Source organism: Corvus moneduloides, chromosome 1 (genome assembly GCF_009650955.1).
Source record: "Corvus moneduloides isolate bCorMon1 chromosome 1, bCorMon1.pri, whole genome shotgun sequence".
NCBI classification, from domain to species: Eukaryota; Metazoa; Chordata; class Aves; order Passeriformes; family Corvidae; genus Corvus; species Corvus moneduloides.
Window position 1 is genome coordinate 77675019 of NC_045476.1, and position 13307 is coordinate 77688325.

The 13307-nt window shown below is 42.5% G+C and overlaps 1 protein-coding gene and 1 long non-coding RNA gene across 5 annotated transcripts in view; one reads left to right on the forward strand and one right to left on the reverse strand.

The window, feature by feature from the left end:
• The window catches only part of BCL2 (BCL2 apoptosis regulator), a 96598-nt gene that overhangs the window by 75690 nt on the left and 7601 nt on the right, over nucleotides 1-13307 (forward strand). The gene's annotated exons all lie outside the window — the stretch shown is intronic.
• Nucleotides 1-13307, reverse strand: part of LOC116447641 — a 45552-nt gene that overhangs the window by 6656 nt on the left and 25589 nt on the right. The window contains exons 1-2 of one of the 4 annotated variants that reach the window (XR_004241626.1): nucleotides 1526-6288; nucleotides 811-1035 (exon numbers count right to left, since the gene is read on the reverse strand). The exons of 2 other annotated variants lie outside the window; for them this stretch is intronic. This is a non-coding gene — a long non-coding RNA (uncharacterized LOC116447641). Of the gene's footprint in view, nucleotides 1-810; nucleotides 6289-13307 lie in introns of those variants that run through there. One more of the 4 variants, XR_004241625.1, reaches the window with a different exon arrangement.

Consider the following 13307-nt stretch of genomic DNA (forward strand, 5'->3'; position numbering starts at 1 on the left):
ATTAAGGAACTCGCCCATTTTAAAATTCTGGTTTGAACTTCTTTTATCAACCTTTTATTATGCCTTGCATTTAACTTACAGCTTTTTTCTTTAATATTAAATAATCCCATTAGTTTTCCTGATAAAAAGACATACTGGAATTTTTTCTTAAGTTAAAGGTACTATGTTGCTCAGTTTTTTTCAAATTTCTATAAAAATCTTACTTTAGGAATCCGTGAATTTTGTCTCAATCACAGTCTTTTTGTTAGAAGAACATGAGAAAAATTAGCAGGAAGTCTTTATAAACACTGAAGGACACAAAAATCCCCTGCTAATACATAATTATTAAAAATTGTCCTTCATTATTGGAATCATGATCAGTCTAGCACAGACTGTGTCTGTGCCTGTGTTGGTCACCACCTGCTTCAAATGAAGGCAAAGAAATGCCACAAGAGGTGGATTTAGGATAGTGTCATCTCCCATCCTCCCCCCTGTCTTGCATAGTCCTTTTGAAGACTTCACACTAATCCCAAAAATCAGAGATTGATTTAATCCTTCAAAAAAAAGCCTTCCATTATAATTATTATAATAATAACAACTATTAGTACTATTATTATTATTGCCACCATTATTATTACTACTACTATTACTGTAGTAATATTACTATTATTATTTGGACTGTTAACAGCTTTTGTTTACTGTAGAAGTATTTGCTTACTCTTTGAAGCTCACTAAATTCACGTCTCAGCATTCTGTAGCAATTATCTAATTTAAATACTTTATATAATAAAATTGTCTAATTGAGGATGGCATGCAAAAATGCTGTCTTACCAGCTTTGAATTTCCTGTGCTTCCTTATGTTATTGAAATCCCTCTATTTCTTGCATGATGAGGACCGGGAGTGCTAAATCTCCATCTGCACGTTCTCTCTCCCTGTCTGTCACTCATTGACTCCTTGTTCAGTTAGATGGCTACATTCCCAAATGGCTTGTTCCAGTGCTCTCCCTATTGAAAAGTTTTCTGTATTCTTAGAGTCTTATTGCTCTACTCTGATTCCTGTCAAATAAAGAGTGCAGAAAATTCAAACACAATTTTCAGAAAATGTTTCTTAAATCCCAACAGCTTTAATTAAATTATTATCAATGCAATGATTATTAATGCATTAAAATTTTAGACATGGGATCAGGAATTTTAACTGGTTTCCTGTGTCTCCCCATCCAAATTGTAGCTTTATAGTATATTTCCTGGCCCAAGACTTCCAATATTGGCACCTGCCTAACTTCAGACAACCAAGGCAGGAGGTCCCCACTGCAAGAGTCAGTCTACTTGGGTGTCTACTCATGTGTTTAGGAATCTAACTTGAAAGCGTATTTTTTGAAGATTTAGGTGAGTGGGATACATTACAGTGACAATGAGAAAGAACTTGCATAGGCTATACAGTACTAGCAGTTGTTTGCCCAGCCAAAAGCCAAACATTTTATTAACACAAGTAGATAAAAAGACAGTAACTCTTACTTTGAGTATGGAACTGGTTAAAATATCTTACCTTAAGGACCATTGATCTGACACAGCTTCTGCTTCTTTACTTTCAAATGTTCTGAAGCCCCACAAATGGCTGTGACAAATTGAGGAAGCTCAGAAGCTGAAAGGTCATCTGGGAGGGGAAGGGTGGCTTTCAGACACGTGCTGGCCAAGGCTTTGCTTTAAGAAGCCAGTCTCCCGATGGCTGCAGAGTGGAGGGTCAGATCGTCCTTCTCTGGCAAACAGTGCAACTCTTTGCAACTAAAGATGACTTTTGCCATCAGAGATGGTCAGAATGAGCCTGGTGAGACTAACACCCCCAGCTGTCCCTAGGAACATGGTCATGACGAACACGAGCTCAGCAAGCTTCTTAATTTCAGCCAAAAGAATGGATATCATGAGGCACTGGATGAGCTTTTCTTACCAGTAAGTAAGAGAAACTGTCTGGGAAGTAACATCATTTGGCTAGACAGAAAACTCTGGTCCAAGACAGGGCAAATGGCTTTGACTCAGCCGTTCCCAGTTTCATATGCAAGTCTGATGAAGCAGTGAGATCTGTGCCAGTTCTCAGTGTGGCCAGAACAGACTGTTCAAGAAGGTGTTTTAGTTTGTTAGATAGAGTAACTGAGTAAAGGAGAGCCTAGAAAATGGAGAGGACCAGAACAGAAGTAGATCCTGCAAATAAGCCAGAAGTTATGAGCGTCTGGGGAACATATTAGTCAGATATGTCTATTAAAGACATCTGTATATATGGCTGCATCTTGTGAATTCAGAGAACATGATGCCAATTGCAACCATTGGAGAGTCGTAATTTTGGTAAATGTATAAAAGGGAATTCAGGAAAACTGGGAAGGTATCAGAAAAAGGAGTTGAATAGCATTAACTATTTAGACAAATTTAACAACCTTAAAAGCAAAAATCAATCAGAGTATTTTGCCATGGAGGATGATTTTAATAGCAATGGGTGGTAGGGAAATGTAGTGGAACAACATCATTATCCACCTACAAACTGTTCAAGAAAGAAAGACTGGGCCACGGAGGCAGAGGAAATACAGCTGTATAGAAGGGTAACATGAACATTATTTAACTGAATTGTAAGTGGGAAGGGCTATGCAACTGAATCTCTGAAGACAAATAAATAAATGCTAAACTAGAAATTCCAAAGCATTTTTACAACTTTTGAAAAGTAAAGACATTAGCAGGTCTTTGTTGCTAATATCCAGCTTAAGAAAAGGAAACAGAATGAGCATTGTTGAACTCAAAAGAATTGTTAACAGAATTGTGGTAATGGGGACTTGGGCTACTCCCCTAAGCTTGGCCAAATAGATGAGAAGGCACACAAATTAGAAGAGCAATTTTCTTAACACTTGGCGCAACACTATCTTGGAAAAATTGGAGACGGAAGGAAGAAACTGCTCTTAATTAGGGTATTAATCACAAACTGATGGTTGCTAACTCACTGAGTACTAACACTTAGGTGTACCAGAAACCTAATTCGGTATGGCAGTTCAGGGATCAAACTTTCACCTCTTCAAGGTGATGCTCCTTTTGTTTTCTTTAACCTCTGTGACATAAGTATGTATTTTAACATGTAAAAAATTCAACAAAGAGCAACTTCATCTTCCTCCTCTTAAATCTACTCTTAAAAATTGGCCAGAGGTGAAGTAATAAACACAGCTTTATGAGCTGCTCCTCCTCCTGGGAGCATGAAAGCCTTCAGAGAACTTCTCATATGGCTCAGCCACTACCAGCTCCTTGATAATTCATACAGGTGTGCCACACCTTCCACATAGGAGGTTTCTGCATGCAGGTCTACAGCTGTGCAGTGCCCAGGTATCCCTGCTTTCTGAGCCTGGTTTTGTGTCAGCTTCACAGCAAACCTGACACAACTGGTGTTGGAATAAACCTTGTTTTAAACATTGCTACTTGACCCCTGCTTGCTTCTAGAGGAACACCACCTCGACTTGGGTTTATTCAAAGACACAAACTGGGTCTTGGGCTATCGCCGAGTACTAGGCAGGGCCAGTCTTCACTGCAGGCTACTGCTGTGTCACAGCACAACCTTGAAGAGTCCCTTTGGCACAATGCCTGTGGTGACTTGGCAATTGCATCCACCTAGGCTACACTCAGCGTTGTGGCAGCCAGCTGCAGTTAAAACCTGCTGGGGCCATGGCTCTAGCATGATTAGCTGGCACGATGACAATCACGTGTTTGTCTCCACTAACTTCTGCTTCACAGACAGGAATAAGCAATATACCATCAAGGAAAGGCATAACTTGTGTAGGGACAAATGCTTTGTGGAAACTGCAAGGCAGCACTGAATGCCTGAAAGTGAATAGTGGAAAGAGAAGTAATGAAGGAAGCAAGGTTAAGCAGCCAGAGGAAGAAGGAATCACACAAGAAATGGCTGAAGAAACACGCACCAGAAGGAAAGCGAGTACATGAACAAAGCATATGTGAAAGAAGTGCAAGTTCAGAGGTACAATTTTGGAGTGAACACAGATGGCAAAATTAGACTGAAACCAACACAGAGGGTCAGGTAGGCATGAGAAGAGACTCACTGACCCTTGCATGGTTCTTACATATGTAGAAAGGCCATTTGGATGGGACAGAAAACATTAGGCAAAAAGGATGCAAAGCAGCAGTGTATTTTTTTCCAATCAAAAGCCATCTATAACCTGTGCTGAAAATGTCTTTTTTCTTCAAGCATATTAACAGTTTAATACATGATAGTATCACTGGCGACACTGAGGACACTGGCCTTTAATGAATCAATAGATTTGTTTCATCTTTAACTAATTTGAACCTTTAATCTTCTTGCTTGTACAAATTCTTCTTCCTTCAGGTCAAAGTATTAAATAGGCTCAAGAAGTAAATAAGGAAATAAATACCAGAAACCCCGTGGGGAACATTGAAATTAAAGTTTTCTTATAGTCAAATCAACCTAATGCTGTGATTACCAGCTCAGTTCAGCTTCTTTCCCTCACCCCCTCCCCCCAACTCTATGGCTAAAGCTATGGGAGTAAATGGCCTAAAAAAGGAAGGTGCTTTGGTTTTCTTTTAGTTTCTTGATGCTTGGGTTGCTGTAGATTGAGGTTGAGGATCTTTGTATTTTAACTGCTCTTATTATGGACATACAGAAACCTTTACAACACAGATATGTAAAATAGCCCAAAACATTGGTCTGCAAATTTTCCCTGATGCTTCATTCTTGGCTTGCACTCTACTGTGCTGATGCATCTGACTTTTTTTATGGATATAAGTTATACTGGTGCAAACCCTTCTGTAGACAAAATCTTGCTGATATAACTGTCTCCCACCAGCACAACGTATTTCAGTTAATGAGTCAGAATACACTTTGATATCAGTATAAATGGTTCCTCCTGGGGGGAAGATTGCTTCTTTACTGTTAAAAGTGTAGATAAGTTCTGAACTTTCCTCTTCCCTTACTTGTTCTTAAATCAATCAAACCCATATCTATTATTTCTCATCCAGAAATAATACAGCTTCTTTTCATCACGTTTTTGTCTGCTGATCCCTGTCTGTGTGCACGCTTCGATTGTACGGTCATCAGAAAAGGGTATATCTAAAATCTTCTTGAAAGCAGAAGTTTTGTTTCAAGTGACGGTAACCGCAGGATCAAACACCTCCAATCTTAAAAGAAAAAGAAACAAAACTGACTCAAAAGTTTGACGCTAACAAATGGTTTGTAGCTGACTGAGACACTTGTATTTAATATTGAGGAAGCAATGACTTTCTGGTCTCCAGTGGAGCATCTCCTAACCAGACAGACAGGCACACAACAAAATGAAGTCTTAATGCCGAGAACTTCTTAAGAACACTACAATAACATTCTGGCAGGCTGGGCTCCCTTGGCTCATGCACTCACTGAAATTTGAATGTCTCTTTCAGTTTAGCATGATGCTTGGCAAATTTCCCAACCTTACATTAACTGGGAAAGGAAGACAGGAGAAGCTGGTACGTTCAGCGAATCTTTGAAGAAGCTTCTTTGCAGTTTGCTCGTAGCAAAAGTTGGCTGCAAAACAGTGTAGAAGTGTCAGGACTGCAGCTTAGCTAGCTTGAAAAGGGTTTATCTGACTTGCATCCAGGCACCAAGATGCTCAGATACCACAGCAATGTGTGTGGTATAAGAACCTAGATAGAAGGTGATTAGATAGCAAATCAGACAGAATTTTGCATGTGATTTCCTGGGTTTGTCTAAATTTACAGCAGCAACAGTTAATTATAGGAGGTTCTGAAGGCTCCTGGGTGGGCTTATGGCACTTAATACATTGGATTCCGGCCACAAATTGCCAGCCAAGTTACCACTGTGGCAGGAAGCCCCTATTGATGCAAAGCTGATGGAAACCATCCTTGGGCCTTCCCACTTAAGGGTAGAAGCAGCAGATATCAGTGATGGAAGATCTAGGGGGAGAAGAATTCTTTTGGCAGCAATGGCAGAACTCCAAGGAAAAGAGCATCGAGATGTGCATGGGACATCACCCAAAGTGGGACAGATGCGTGAGGTGAATGCACACAGGAGTTATTTGTGGTCATCCTCTAGATGATTTCTGTACCTACTTCCAGATCTAGTGCCTCTCCTTCCACCACACGTGAATTCCTCAGCCCTTGTAATCACTTCCTCTGGCTCTTAAGCAAGGGCAGCTCTTTAATTGCAGATTAATGCATTAATGAAATTCTTGAGGCTACGTTGAAGTGACTGGGCAAGAGAGATCAGGCTTTCAGCAGCAGCTGCTGGCACAAGAGTCACAGCTCACACTGCTCTAAGGGGAAGGCAATGCTGTAAGCAGGAGCAGCATCCGTCATTTTTTCTCTGGTAGTGCCTCAGGGCACATCTACATGGCAGGGCACTGCACAGGGATTCTGGAGCTGCCTCTGAGCAGTGGTTGTGCTAGTTTCACAGCAGGAATATTCAGCCTGCCTGGAGTACTATTCTAATATACCCCCTGCGTTTGCACCCCCATCCCTGCCCCTGAGGTGGCTTGATGAGTGCAAGGTGCGCACTCTCTTCTCCTCTGCTGTGTCGTCCCACCTGCTCTTAGAAGTATTAAAAAAATAAATTATGACATTTATGAAGGACTTTATATCAATTTTGATTGTGGGGTCTTACTTATTTTAGAAATTGGGGAAGCTTTCAAGGCTGATTTCATAGGTGATGCTTCTTTTTTTCTTGGCTGACAGTCCTGATTTTGTTTTATATTCTTTCCTTTGAGTATCTGAAATTTTGCATGAAATTTCTCCTCACTTGGAAACACCAACACGTGAAGTAATTACCAATCTTTCCTGCCTAAGTTAACAGCGCTCTCTTTCCTTGTGCTCTTAGTTCAAGGTCACAATGATAGAATTCAATCCTTCATGAATTTTCATCCGACTTGCTGTCCACAGAAATTGTTGATTAAAAGATCCAATTTCCATTGGCATTCTGCCTTTCGAAGGATGTCAACAGGAAATATAAATGTGCAGCCCTTTGTGAATGATCTGCAAGGACATGCAGGCTTATGAAAAAAAAAAAGCAGCAGTTAGCTAAATCCTTTCGTTTCTGTTTTGAATGACTGGCCATAGGAATGCAGGCTAAGCTGTATTTCAGCTGTTCCCAAGGATGTGTATGTGTAACTTGTTGATAGTGGTTGGTACATCAGGCTCCAGTGACAGCTACGTGACCACTCTGATGATCACTGTCCTGTAGCAGAACCAGCCCCTGCCTCCCCTCAAGAACACCAGGCATGAAAGAAAACAAAGAGGGATCTGTTTATTCAGAGGACTGGCACTCATACCTCCTGCTTTTTATTGAGAAAAGAGAGATCCTAGGTCATTTCAGCTCTCACTCTATTCTCCCAGCAACCATTAGGTTGTGAGGAACTGCATGACTTGCTCCAGCAATTGATGTGAATTTCTGATACTTGGGAGAGCTGAGACTTTTGCCATACAGGACCTGTGGGGAATCTGATTGATAGGAGCAAAACTCAACACCCAGAACACCAGCTTACTTCATTGGGGACTACCCATTACCAACAAAAGGAAAGGAAAACCCACCACAGTCCTAAAGTTTCAGCGTTATGTTTTTTAAATCTTACCAGTGTCCAAGGTATATGTCTTTCACAGTAAAAATTACTTGGAGTGTGCTGTGAATGCACAGACACAGATCAGTGCTGAACATCTGGTTAAAATAAATTACAGTCTTATTTTGCAAATAAAAGTTCCTAGGGTCTACATGACAAAGTCTGGCCAGCACAACTATCTCATGGGGAAAAAATCACATCCCTAGCCTACAAAGATAACTATTTTGGCATGATTCCCTTCCCCACTATGTAGACTTGCGCCGACTTAGACCAGAGAGGAGTCCTTTTGCCAGTTTAACTCACATGGTTTGGGAGGTAATTCAACCATGCTGGCAGACTCCTGCAGCTGGTATAAGCCATGTTTCCATCGAGGAATACGGCCAGAACAGTGACACCAGCAAACCCCCTGAAGTACTTAAAGAATAGCACTTTTTCTTCTGCCACCAGTGTCTAATATTTTTCCGTTTTAAAGCTTCCTGCTGAAAGGAAACACACAGAATTTGTGCCCTTCCTTATATCATCAACACGTTATTTCTTGTTACAGAAGAATTAAAGTATACATATGGATAGAAGGTGTGTTGCTTTCCAGCATCCTGGTGGTACTTGCCTTTGGATGGGAGAAGATCCCAGTTCTCCTGCAGGATGCCTGTTACATGTTTTGGTGTTGGATTTGAGGATCGAGAGGCAGAGATGGTTTGCCTTTTATTAGGTCTTCATATTTTGGTTTTGCAGGGTGGCATTTAAATAAATCTAAGGGTCACAGTTAATGAATTACAACTGTGTATGCAAATGAATTTGAGCTGTTTTGAATAACAAAACAAAGTCCTTTAGTCTGCTTGTGACTTGGTTTGTATTTTTACACTCTAACTGGTCCTTTTTTTTCATGTGGTCCCTGTTAGCTCTTACCTGATAACATTTGCCAAAGGACTTTCTGGATGAACCCAAAAATCAAAGATTTATCAGTCTACCTTAACCTACGAGCCCCCTGTCCATAAGGCAAGGCAACGCATAAAGCTGTCTTGGCTTAAAAGTTCACCTCTTTTGACAACAGTTTTCACCTGTCCCACTTAATTAATTTTGTCCAAATTTCTACTTGCCTCAGTCTACACAGACTCTGCTCATTCCTTTCCCTGCTCCTTCACCCTCCATTTCTCTCCCAGGTCTCAACGTTTTTGCTCAAGCGAACAGGGCAGAAAGGACAAAAAGTGGGAGGGGGAGGCACCCAATTAAAAACAATCTCTTCTGAGCAGATGCAGACCTGGAACTTCCCCTTATTTTAATTTCCCATTATCACTTAGCTGTGAATTGATGAGAACATGGAGCAAGACACCAAGAGGCCCCATTCTCATGTGCGCCACATTGGAAGGGGAGAATTTTCAGTGTTCCATCAGACTGCCAGGACCTGTCTGCCTCCCACAGCTCCTGGTGGGAGGGCTGACTTAGGAAATGGCAAAAGACACCAATGACCAAAAAATGCTGCCTCTTCTCTGCCTCGAGTAAGGCTTTTCCAGGTGAGCAGAAATGGTCTGAGCTGCTAATGAGGTCTAGGCTGCCAAAGAAAACACATGGGCAAATTCATATTTTCCAGGTGGCTGGTGGTAGAAATGTAACTGTCCATTGAAGTCTACAGCATAGCCTTCTTTTGCACTTACTCATTAAATTGCAGATTTATCATGAGGTTACTTTAGCGTAATGTTAGCTGTGTTGTCTCACTGGCCCTGTAAATCAGTTGCTTGTCACAAGATTTAGAAAAAAAAAGAGTGCCTGCTTCAAGTCACACGAGGAATGGGTGGCACTTCCACATGGCCTGGTGCTGCTGGAGCACCATGGAGCGCCACGGAGCACCATGGAACAGCCAGGCCACCGCTCCAGCTCTGTGCTACTCTTGCTCAACGCTGAGCACGAGGTTGTCAAGCCAAAGGGGTTTGGATCAGAACTGAGTGTTGAAATAACAAACATGAGATGGAACATATCCCTGAGGGATGTTAAAATAAGCAGCAGAAAAACGCATGACTGGTCCCTCGTGGTGCAGTCAATGGGACAACCTGCTCAGACCAGTTGGATTTCACCCATCTGGTTCACACGTGCACTCAGCCCTTTCTGGCCAAGGCCACCCTGAGCCAGGTCCCTCCCCAAGCTGACAGCTTCGCCACCTTGCTGTCCTCTCTCTGCCTCCGCTCATACCTGTGCCTTGAGGCCGGCACCGCTGGATGTGCTTGTTAAATGAAAGCCTCCGTGGCCCTGAGGACAAACACTGTGCCACAGCACTCTGAGCACTTCTACAAGCAGCTACTTTCATTTCCCGTTTCCCAGGCAGTTACATGATTTAACTCTTCTGCGGCAGCCCAAGAGCAGCACGGGCAGCTGGAGCAGGCAGGGAATATAATGGGGGATGTGTTCACATTTCCCTCTACTGTCAGTGCAGGACCCACTGTAGACAAATCTTCAGAGATGCTCTTTTAAATTAGCTGGGCTATTTGCAATATAAGGGCACTCATATTGAAAGCCAGTTACAAGCAAGACAGAGATTTTAAGCAAGATTTAGAGAAAAACAGGCCTGTGTTGACATTCAAGCCCATTTTGTCATTATTTTTTTAAAGCCATTCTGAAGATTTGACAGGGGTCTTAATGCATCCAGCCTCTTTTCGGAAGATGCAGGTGTAAGAGTGATGTTACAGGGTGAGATGAGTCTCCCCAGCAGGTCTGTGACACTTGCTCTCTCCTTCAGAGTGATTCACAAATCCATAAATGGGTGCCACTAAATTTACTGTTGTGTGTGAATGTAAACTCTTTAGAATGGGTTTGATAAATTGGGGAAGAATGTGGCCCACTAATGAGTTGGTCTTAGTGCAACTGACATTCATGTGTTGGGACACATTTGTTTTCTAGGTAGAACAGTTTCTAGCACTCTATTTAAGTAAGATACCTTCAGAAAATAAAACTATATGAACCAGCAAATTCTTTGAGTAGGATTATCAACCACAAAAGATCTGAAAATTGTGAAGCATCAAATAGAGCAGCTTTGACCATGTTGTTAGAACACAGTATTTTTTCCAGAAGCCTTCTTGCCTTCTTTTTCTCATAATTGCTAATAGTGCTCCCTCAGAAGTGGCACCCATCAAATACCACCAGCTAGCTGCTGCAGTGACATTACAGCTGTTATCCTGATGCCAGAAATATCTCATTTTATAGCGTGGGCCTTTCCAGGAATAAGAGAACAAGGTCTGGGCTTTTGCATATTGCAGAACCACATCTAAATGAATTAAGTAGAGACGCCAAGACTAAATTACTGAAACAGTTCTCATGCTGACTTGGTTTGACAAGAATGTGGCCTAGTCTGAGCACCGGATGGATTTCCATCCAAGCTGAATGATCAACACCTTACAAATCCTGTGTTTAAAGAGGTGGCTTGACTATTCCTCAAAGCCTGGATTTACCCTTCGTCTCGCAGGGGTCTGGAGGAAATCTGCCTGCCAGCAGGGTCACTCTTTAGGAGCACAGACAGGGAGAGTAGTCATTCCATTACGATAACCACTCACATTTATGTATTTCTAAGCATATGCATCACTTCTCATGAGCAAACCTAACCACTTGCTCCTTAGATGTCTCCATCTGAGTGACATGTTTAGTAAGTCATGCAAATAATATTTCCACTGATGCCAGTTCACACAGCCTTACAGTGAGTGCCTGGCGAGACTAGGACCTGCAAAATCACAGGCTCACCAATGCAGAAATTTATACAAATAGATAGTAAGGACAAGGAACAAAGTTAGGCAAGACTACTGTGATGAAAACCAGTTTTGTCCAAAGTCGGAAACCTCAGACACCACTGGAGAAACAAAAGTATATGCAGCCAGCATCTAACACATCAGCTGCAGACCTAAGACTGTGTCAGGGCTTGCAGAAACACAGAATTCAAAACAGAATCATAGAACCATAGCAGACTGGACAAGACTCTAACATCATTGAGTCCAACCGTTAACCTAGCACTGCTGTGTTCACCAGTGAACCATGTCTCCAAAACAGACCCATTTCTACCACAAGCAAAGGTGAAGGGGGAAAGAAAAAAAAACCCAAATAGGAATCGGTTCAGGGGCTCACATGCCAAAGCCACTCACTAGGCCGGTTCTTTTTCCATGATCAGCAGGGTTTGTGTGGCGACACCTTCTTTTCCTTCCCATTATAATTTGATAATGTGCACCTGGCAGGACTACCAGCATGTCGGCACTCCCAGGTGTAAAAAGATATCGGCCTCTCTAAAGATACGGACCTTGTGAAATGCCACACCTCGGCACAACACAGCCAAGGGCTGAGCTGCCCTTTATTTGCATGTACTCACGACTTAGTCTTGCATAAAAGACCCATAAACTCTTTGGGAAAAGAACAGCTACACATTTGTCTACTTCTTGTGTTCCAAGAACTTTGCTCGTTAGCTGCAAGATGACATTTTAATGAGGTTTCACTGCATAGAAAACATGGGACGATTTAACCAGCTCTGTCCGCCCCCTCCCTCCCTCCCCAAACTCTTTCTGAAATGAGTTACCATGCGGGAACAAAAGCTTTTATGAGAATTTATGTCATTCGTGTGGAGGCAGGGGTGAGGGAAAAGTCATTCAGCTGCTAAACCTTGGCATCAGAGTGTATGCCATTCCCTCTCCTGCCCCGTACTGGGTGGCAAAGTGGCCTTGTTCAGACCTGTGCGAGTTTCTTCAAAAGCCGGGAGCTAGCGTGTGTTTGTTTGTTTGTTTTGGAGTCACAGAGAGGGCAGTGTAAAATAGCTGCGAGGCAATTCCCGTTCAGTAAAATGGAAGTCTCACTGGCTCTTCATTCAATACAATGTGGCTCAAGAGGATATCCTGCCAACCCAATGATAACGAGGGAAATAAAGTCACTTCCTCACCAGCTGTTTGATTCAGGTAGAAAAAGGAAGCGTTTACTTCCTCATGTTTGCTCTCCCTGCCGCCCCCTCAGTCAGAAATTGCCTTCTCCCTCCAGATTTTCAGTAAGGAGCCGTCAGATCTGTAATGCTTCTCTGGGCTCAGCCTGTGGGCAGTACGTCCTCCTCTGTGACCGAGGAGCTGTGCCTTGCCTCTCGGGCCAGGGTGCAGGCTGAACTGCAAAAGGACTGAGGCTGAACAAACTTGGCTCATTCCACAAGCAAAGAATGCCCGTGTAATTAAAGATGACTTTTGTTTCTTGGATCAGAGCTGCCGAATTTGGGCCAGCGGAAGAGCAGGATAGTGTGATCTCTTTGTTTTGAGACTGCCCTGACTCAGTGCACTATTACGCCTCCTAATCCTCCCAGAGTGACAAACTCCACTTCTGTCCTGGGCTCCCTGCAAATCCCAGGAACTCTAGCCAGGAACATGCTCTGTCCTCCCTATATATAGTCCAGTGGGCAAGAAGGCAGTATGGGGCAGTCCTCCTTGGGGCAACCCTCCTGGCTTCAAATCAAGCACAGGTAGGAGAAGCAGGCATCTCAGGTGCTTTGGTTCTTAAGAGGAGCTTAGGCAGAGCATCATTCCCTTCCCCGTTGCCACCTTTCTTGCTTCATGGAAACAGTCAACACCAAGTTTCACAGTAAACCAGCAATGGACTGATTTGACTTAATAAAAGCTTCTTAAGAAATGACTTTTTAAAAACTTACAGAGCTGAATGAAGAGTTCTTTTCCATATAATTTTTAACAGCCCTGATACAATTTTACATCCAGGATATAACTTCCCATT